The 9,236-nt window shown below is 37.9% G+C and overlaps 2 non-coding genes across 2 annotated transcripts; both read right to left on the bottom strand.

The window, feature by feature from the left end:
• TRNAI-AAU lies at positions 7,031 to 7,104 on the bottom strand. The gene has a single exon. It is a non-coding gene; the product is annotated as a tRNA-Ile (tRNA).
• On the bottom strand, positions 9,036 to 9,109 carry TRNAI-AAU. The gene has a single exon. It is a non-coding gene; the product is annotated as a tRNA-Ile (tRNA).

Here is a 9,236-nt window from a genome sequence, read left to right as displayed (position 1 = left end):
GTGCGAGGAACCGCCTCGAGCTAGCGCCTAGTGTTGCGGCTCGAGGCGCCCCCTCGCACCCACCTCGAGCCTTTGGCTCGAGTCCTCAAGTGTTGGGAGAAGGTGCTTATTGTTGCGTTCCTCATAGGTTTTGAACTCAGGTCAAAAAAGTGGAAAATAAGAACTCCAACCACTATACTATCAAATATCTCTTAATAATATTTGTTCCCATTCTCTATTAGTAGAGGTTATTCAAAGTTTATTTATCTTTTGTGCCGAATTCTTTCATTTGTTTTGAAGAATTTGACGTCATCTTCAAGAGATGAGATTCCCCATAAACAATTCTTATGGAGCCCCCAAAGACCTTGGAGAAGGTGAAGCGATGCAATTTTTTTAAGAACGTTGCCTCTTGGGGTGATTTTTTCACCATCCATTAGGTTGAAAATTTTGGTAGGTAACTCGATAGTACTCCATATTCATAAATGTAGTCACTACATTTACTAAGTGTTTGTTTTGTTCTCTTATGATTTGTATTCATCAGATGTTGCCTCAAGGGAAGTTTTTGCTCAAGCCCCAGAATTACGTTTTTACCAACTTCGGAAGGGGGGGCAACATTTTTCGAGTCCAATAATTTTATGAGGGGACATTGCCTCAAGAATTTGATAATGGGATGTTGCCTCAAAGGATACTTCATGTCCCGGAGTCGGTCTTTTACCAACTTCAAAGGGATGTAAAGTTTTCGGGGTGGCATTATTGATGAGGATCTCAATGAAAGTTCCTTTTAAGGGGTCCCGGGCAATAGCGAATTTTGCTTATATGACAATGACGATTTTTGCCTCTAGGGTCCTCGTGAAATTTCAAGGATCTCTATGTTTAAATTTGTTTCATTTGTTGGGACTACAACAGGAAAACTAACTTCATTACTTAAAATTCGGAATACAAAGTTTTAGGGAAAATCAGAAGAGGAGAAGGATATGTTGAGCTACTACTTGAGTTTTCTCCTATTACAAGTGAATAGCCAAAAAATAATTTTTTCCGCTACGTGAACTTTGAGTTATTCCTTCGTGGCTTGTTAATCATTTTGAGGTTATGGGATGACTCCTGCGGTGGGATAGTTATCGTCACGAGGAGTTGGCACATTCGTCCCAAGGTCAAATTGGCGTCGTTATGGAGAGTGGTTGACATATTCCTTTAAGTGTCCCCACTGGATCAATTTTTCTATCTCATTCTTCAGGTGATGGCATCCTCCATCGTGTGTCCCCTGTCCCGGTGAAAACGATAATACTTATCGGATTTGAGTCTCTTGGGGTTATCTTTCATCTTTGCCGGCCATTGACTGATTTTCCCTTGTTGTTCCGCCATCATTAATATCTCCCCCCTGGGAGCGTTCAAGGGGGTATAGTGAGCGAACCCCGCCGGAGGTACATGCTTGCGTTCCTTTTTCTTTTTCGGCTCCTTTTCCTCTTCCCGACCCTTCCTTTTGCCGCTAAGGGAATGATCCAAAGTATTAGACTTCTCAATCCGGATGTATTTTTCTAGGAGCGCACGAGTAAATCTTCCATAGTGCTAGGGGGCTTGCTGGCTATGGACTCCTTGAATCTTCCCGATAGCAGGTTCTGTTGGATAATACTAGCTAACAACTCATGATTAACATGGGAAACTTCATGCACTGCGTCCACAAATCTTTGGATGTAGTGTCTCAAAGTTTCGCCCTCCTTTTGGCAAATGGTAAATAAAGATGTAGTCATTTTTGGAACTTTTTTATTCATGGAAAAGTGATGCAAGAAACGTTGAACCAACTGCTCGAGGCTAGAAATAGTTCCAACGGGCAGTTGGTTGAACCAAGCTAATGCACGTTTCGAGAGCGTAGTGCGAAGACCTTGCAGTAAGCGGCATCACTCAGATCGTACCAATCAATCTTGGCGTAAAATTTGTCTAAGTGTTCTTGTGGGTATCCTGTCCCATCATATTCCAATAAATTCGAGACCTTGAGGCCTGCTGGGAGCGCTTCAGCTAGAATGTTCGAGGCAAAAGGGCTACGTCTTGGAGGAGCTACAACCAATGACAAGTAGGAAGCCTCGACTCCCTTAGGTAGTGGGGGAGCGAAAGATTCTCGATTGCGGAGATTATGACCTTGAGTCTGTGCAACTTCAGGCCTAGAGATCTTGTTGTTCACTTCCTCCCGCCTCTGGTCCTCCTCCTCGAGAGCCGAGGATAATTCTCGACTTTTGCGAGGGGAAGGAGGGGGTGGGTTCGTAGGTACGGCTTGGGCCGCCGCTCGAGTAGATGCGTCGCATATCAGGGCGAGCAAAGCTTCTTACGTCAGTTGGATCGGGAGGCGCGGGCGGAGATTGTCGATGTGGTGGAGGAATCTTCCCATTAAGGGGTACTTGCTCATGCGTCAGGGGGGTTACCTCCTGGGGTGGTGACTGTTTGCGAGGCGGGTCTTGTTCCGCCAAGGCTCGAGAATTGGTTTGCATACTCAGTGTCGAGGTAAATATTCCCACAGACAGCGTCAATGATGTGGTCGAGGTTTTTACTAAGGGATAAAAATTGAAAATTTTACCTACGGCACAAATACACACCAGGTGAAGTGCGACTTTCGAGGGAGCAAAAAATAGTCAAATCAATGAACATCAAATGTATGGTGTGGTGGGCTGCATTTGTTTAATGTGTGCCTCATATACGTTAATACTTTTTTACCCTTACAAGGTAATATTTTTTATCAATGTACATCAAGCTGGAATTCCACTCATGTAAATTAACATCAATCAATGCAGACACTCGAAAATCATTATTGCCAACAGGAGGGAATGTGATAGGCTGAAAAGTTGGCTGGTCGTGGTAACCAAGGGTCCACCCACACTCTGATAGAGTCGCCAGAGCCCACTCTCCATCTACACCCTGCTCGTGGAATCGGTTATGTCGCCAAGAGACTCCTCCATGTGAAAAAGGACGCCAACCTATTGTTGCTGAGAGAATATTACTATTCGGAAAATATCTTGCACGGAGGACTCGAGTAAGCAAATTAATCGAATGACTAAGGATTCTCCAAAGTTGTTTTGCTAGCATAGCGAGATTAAAAAAGTGAACTTGTCGAAATCTAATACCTTCCTGTAGCTTACTATGGCATAATTGTTGCCAAGAAAGCCAATAAATTTTGTTCGGCTCTTGTATTCCACTAAAAGTTTGAGATCATGCCGTGGATTTCTCGCAAGAAAGTTATCGGTAGTTTGAAAAATCCCATGGCGTAAGAAGGGATGACCTGCAACACTGATCTAATTAAGACCTCCTTCCCCATTTATGATAAGAGTTTCTCATTCCAACCATTGATTTTGTTCCAGATTCTCTCGCGAATGGAAGAGAATAATTCTCTTTTTGAGCGTGCAGTTCTTGAAGGGAGGGCAATGTACAACTCCATCTTGTTCTCCATCCCGATGTGCACTTCCTGGATAACTGTTGCACGACCATCCATTTGAGTATTTTTGCTGAAGGCCACTAACGAATTTTGAAAATTGATCTCTTGTCCTGATGCACGTCTGTAGATCTCCAAAATTTCCTTGATGGATCGACCATCCTCACCTAAAGCTTGTGCGGATATCAGTGTATCATCTGCGAATAGAAGATGGGAAATACCCAGAACACCTCGACAGATAGAAATCCCTCTAATCTGGTTAGGCGATTCGGCTTGTTGCTTGTTGCAACAAAGAACTAAACGATTTTGTATAAAGAATGAATAAATAAAGTGATAGAGGGTCTCCTTGATGAAGCCCCCTTAGAGGAACAAGAGACCCAAATTCTTTCCCACCTAACATGAATGAGTAAGAGACTGAAAAAACAAAGAGCATGACATGACGAATGAAATTGGGAAGGAAGCCAAGTTTAGATAATACATGCTCCAAGATCAACTTTATCATAAGCTTTGCTTACATCAAGCTTCATTGCCATGTATCCCTGTTTATCTGTAGTCGTAGTATTCATGAAATGATTTAGTTTGACGGCTAAGAGAATGTTATCCGTGATAAATCGCCCTGGGACAAACGTGGATTGGGCTTGTGAGATAATAAGATCAAGTATAATTTTCAGAGGATTCACGACAGCTTTTGATGTAATCTTATATATAACATTGGATAAGCTGATTGGACGAAAATTTGTTAGCATTTTTGGGTTTTGGCACTTAAGAATAAGAACAGTATGAGTTTCATTAAGGTAGGGAAGCATGTCATGAGAGTTAAGCAAACGAAGTACACAAGCACAACATTATTTTTAACTATGTGCCAGTGTTTTCGGAATAAAACTGGGGACATACCGTCTGGTCTGGATGATTTCAAGGGAGCCATTTGGAATAGGGCTCTAGTAACATCAGTTTTCGAGTATGGTTGCACTAGATCCTCCGCCATATTCATATCCACAGCTCATCTCACAGCTCATCTCAAGTGAGTCGTCCTTCAGGCAATATCATCCAAACTCGATCGACTAGAAGTGAAAACCTCTTGGAAGTGAGAAATAATGCATTATTGAATTCTTCTTTTTTAACCCATGCTCTCATTCGGTTTCTGATTTTTGAGATAAGATTTGGGCAAAATTGATGACTGACTTGTTGATGAAAGTAGCTTGTGTTTCGGTCCCCCTCTTTTAGCTATAGTGCTTTGCTTTGTTGCTTCCAAGAAGTTTCTTCATGAGTTGCCACCTTTTCCAATTCACGCCTAATTTTTGCTACTTCATTCGTTCTTTCACAAGCAATAGCGCCGGACTGGATAGCCAGGAATCTCTTCTCCAATTTCTCTATTGTTTCCTTAGCCTGCCTACAATCTCTTACTCCAAACACCTAAATTTCGCCTGCAGACCTCCATCTTTTTGAAAACCCTTCTAGGCCCATCAGTCGTTAACTCTCCTTCCTAGCTATCCACGAACAACAGACCTACAGTATTATGATTGAAGCCACAAGACTTCAAATCTAAATGGCCGAGTTCCCTTACACCTGAAAGATGGCTGCTGAAAGAGTCTAACAAGTAAAGGGACATGATCTAAGTAAGAAACCACTAAGTGCACAACCTCCGCATTCGGAAAGACTCCAGTCTAGTGAGAGTTAGCACAAGCTCTATCTAAGTGTTCCCAAACGGTGTGAAGACGCTGTTGGTGATTGGACCATGTAAACGGTTCTCCCGAGAAACCAATGTCTGATAGTTCACTGATTTCCAAAGCCCTTTGAAAGTTTCTGAGTTGCCAGTTAGGTCGAGGGGGTCCTCTCGATTTTTTTTTTGGCTAATGATTTCATTGAAGTCGCCCGCACACAACCAAGGACGTCCTGATTGCGCATGTAATGCAACTAGCAATCTCCAAGAACTTTCCCGATTACTAGTATCGGGTTCGCCGTAGAAGCCCGTGAACCGCCACCATTCATGGTTTTCATTAGTCTAATCGAGACATTAATATGATTTCTAGAGTAAGTTTGCAATTGAACTTCAATCTCCCTGTCCCAAAGCATTACTAATCCACCACTCCTTCAAACTGAGTCAACACAAAAGCCATGAAGATCAAAACGTCGTTTCAAATTTTCAATTTGGCAAGAAGAAGGCTTGGTTTTTGCCAAAAAAAACCAAGGAGGGGTTGGCAGTTCCAAACTAACAAACTCATGAGGATTGGCTAGACTGCTCCGCAGTCTCCGCTTCTGAGGTAAGAGTAATTTTGGTTCGGATTGGGATTTATAGGTGGTAGTTGGTTTACGAGTAATATGCTTGGAAAGTTTATTTGTGAGAGGGATTTGTGTGATGCTATCAAAGTTATCAGGTAGAGGTTGGTCGATAGCTAATTGAGGGAAAACGAAGATAAGGAGAGTGGAGGATGTGGGTATGTTTAAGTTGTTTGATATGGGGGCATGGTGAGTAGTAAAAGAGTTGGTATCTACTGTAAATGATAGAGGGTTAGGTTCATGCAAGTGCGGTATCAGATTGAGGTCGGATATGGGTGGTCGGGTTATGGTGTCATGCAGCTAGTTAGGCAGTGGGGTGGATGGATAGTGTTTGTGTCTGTAGTGGTGGGATTGATATTTGGGAATGGAACAAATTCACCGAGAAAGGCTTGGCCTTTTCTGTTGGGGTTATATGATGTGTTATGGCTAGGATTCGTGGAGTGAAAATATAGGCGCTTGGGGTTAGAATAATTGTTTTGTGGAGAGAAATTTGAGTTCCGGCACCGCAATGTTGATCGGGGTGGTGCTCGAAGCCATGCTCCGAAAGGGGTATTCTCACTGGGATCGACAAACTCATCATTAAACTAGGATTCACATGAACTAGAGATGTATCCAAGGCATCCACAAAAGTAACAAAAATTTGGTATTCTTTCGTACGTGAAAGTTAACAGATAATCATTCGTATCTTCAAAGCTCTTTTAAGGGGCTTTGTAACATCGAGAGCAATGCGAATTCTGATAGATGATCCCTAAGAAGTACCATTTGTGTCCATATAAACATCAATCAGTTTGTTACCAATCAGTGATGCCACTTCTTTTGTCATTTTTTTTCAATGGGAAAGCCAGTGAATATGGGTGTGAAACTCGCACCAATTTAGATCAACGATGGTCGGATTTTCAGACGATTCAACTGCAGCCAAGATAACGAAATTCTTTTCATAGGCCCATGGACAACTCGCTAAGACCTTTTGCTGATCAAGAATATGGAAAAATCTTAGTAGAAAACGGTCTCTCTCTATTATTTGGAGCTCCATTCCTCGAACAGGATTAAAAGCAGCAGTTAGTGTAGACTGAAGTGCCTCTAAATGAAAAGATCTAGTCGAAAGAAGATGTCCAACTACAAGGAATCCCTGTAAGACTGGATCTGCATGCCAAACCAATTCCGGATCCTCTTCTTCTGTTACTGAAAGGGAATCACATAATTGATTAAAATCGGAATATGGATTCCTGAGAGACTAAATCAGATAGAGCTACCGTCGTGGACACAAAGCTTACAAAGAATCTGCACAAGAATCAGATAAAGACCCATTCAGCACTTTAGGGACGAGCAACAACAAATGGTAGCACCGTAAATAAAAAATGGCCCATGCAGGTCTCGAACCTGCGACCTTCGCGTTATTAGCACGACGCTCTAACCAACTGAGCTAATAGGCCGTTGATGTGGCAACCAACAGAATATATGATTTCTGTTGATAGAAAGATCCCTGAAGTAAAATAAGCCTAAGCCAAAGCCTAAAACAATAAATTTATACATAATTAGCTGGTGTAGTACATCATGCCTATGTGTATATAATAAATAATTTTTAAAATTTTAAAATATATTATAAATAAAAATAAAATATATAAACCAACAAATTAAATTTAAAATAAATTAATTTATAGTATTATGGACACTAGAAACATTGGTATAGTTGTATTAAAATAACATGAAGTTATTTATATATATAAAAAGAAATTATAATTAATTTTATAATTATCTAATTAAGGGTATAATTATAAATATATATATATAATCAATGGGATTATCGACCTAAGTAATATTCATACTACACTAAGATAGCCCATTTAGATTAAAATTGTTCATATAAGAAATTACATATTTCAAATTGAAATTGTTATTCATATTTATCTGGAAAAAAGTTCCATATTTATTTGAATAAGTTAATCAATAACTGATTGTATTCAATTTCTTCACTCAATACATTTTTATCGAGTACTTTAATTTTTAAAATTTATTTATTTATACATTCTCAGTTTAGTAAAATCTCATGATATTAGATTTTTTTTCCAACACAAAAAATGATATCTATTATTTATTTATATAAATATAAATATAGTATTGTAACAATTCAATTAGGCACCAAATATACACAAATTTGGATAGTTTCATTAATTTTCTAATTTTTATTATTTAATTTATTGATTTACGAAATATAGAGTTCCATATTCCATATTCCATATTCCATGATGGTTTAATCTAAATACATTAATTTTAATTATTGATCAATTCTTTTTTATATATATTTTTATGTTTTTATAGTTCAATTTACTTACAACTTTCCATTTATATTTTTCCCAAAAAAATGAAAAAGAATAAATGCAAATCGAATCATAAAGTGCTAATTAGTAGCATAAATATTTGAATATCGCTTAATGAATCACACTTGATTTGTATGTATAATTTAAATTATATTTATAAGTAAATGAATAATTGATTGAAAGTAATAAAATATATTAATTTCAAATGTATGCGAATAGAAAATAATTGACGGAACAAATTAATCAAAAAGATAATAAATATATTGAAGGGCATTTAAGTCAATCAATATTACGACAACCAAAATGAATTACTTTTAAATTTATTTGGATTAAAAAATTTGAAATCACGCGGGATTCAAGTCCTTAATAACAAATCTTTTAAAAGGTTGGATAATTCTAATTTTAAATTTTTTTAAATTTTTTATTTTAATTTTGAATAAATTTAAATAAATATGAACGAATTTTTTCAATTCCTTTCGAATGGAGTAATTTGAAATTATTTTTTCAAATCCTTTCTTCAAATTAAAAGAAAAAAAAGTAATTTAGTGTTTTAAAATATATACATTAGTTAGATAAATTGAAATATTAAAAAGGGTTAATTATGTTTTGCCATTCGAACTATGGCCGCTTTTATACTTTAGCATCTAAATTTTTTTTCGTGTCAACTTACCATCTCAACTTTACAAAATTTCAACATAAACAAAAAGAAGATCATGTATGCAAAGTGTAAATTTCGCAAAGTTGAGATGGTAAGTTGACAAAAAAAAAAGTTTCGATAGCAAATTGTAAAAACGGCGTAGTTGAAATGACAAAATATAATTTATTCTACTAACAAAATATAAAAAGAGTTAGGAGAAATTATTGAAAAAGAATGAGAAGAAATTGGGATATGGAATTTGAAAAGACAAAAATTATAGAAATTCATAAAATATCTAATTTTTAAATCAAAATCGTATCTTCAACTATTTTATTTTAACAATTTATGACAACTCCTTTTAAATTTATAATATACAAAAACCCTAATAAAAACGTGCTAAAAGAAAACATGGCCCATGCAGGTCTCGAACCTGCGACCTTCGCGTTATTAGCACGACGCTCTAACCAACTGAGCTAATAGGCCAATGCGTTTAACTAACTGAAGCTAATATATATTTACTCCTAAAAACGACTTCAATAGAAAAATTTGAAAAGCGAAAAATGGCCCATACAGGTCTCGAACTTGCGACCTTCGCGTTATTAGCACGACG

This window comes from Sesamum indicum, linkage group LG8, assembly GCF_000512975.1.
Source record: "Sesamum indicum cultivar Zhongzhi No. 13 linkage group LG8, S_indicum_v1.0, whole genome shotgun sequence".
NCBI classification, from domain to species: domain Eukaryota; kingdom Viridiplantae; phylum Streptophyta; class Magnoliopsida; order Lamiales; family Pedaliaceae; genus Sesamum; species Sesamum indicum.
The sequence above is the reverse complement of the archived record's forward strand: the minus strand, read 5'-3'. Positions and strand labels throughout refer to the sequence as shown.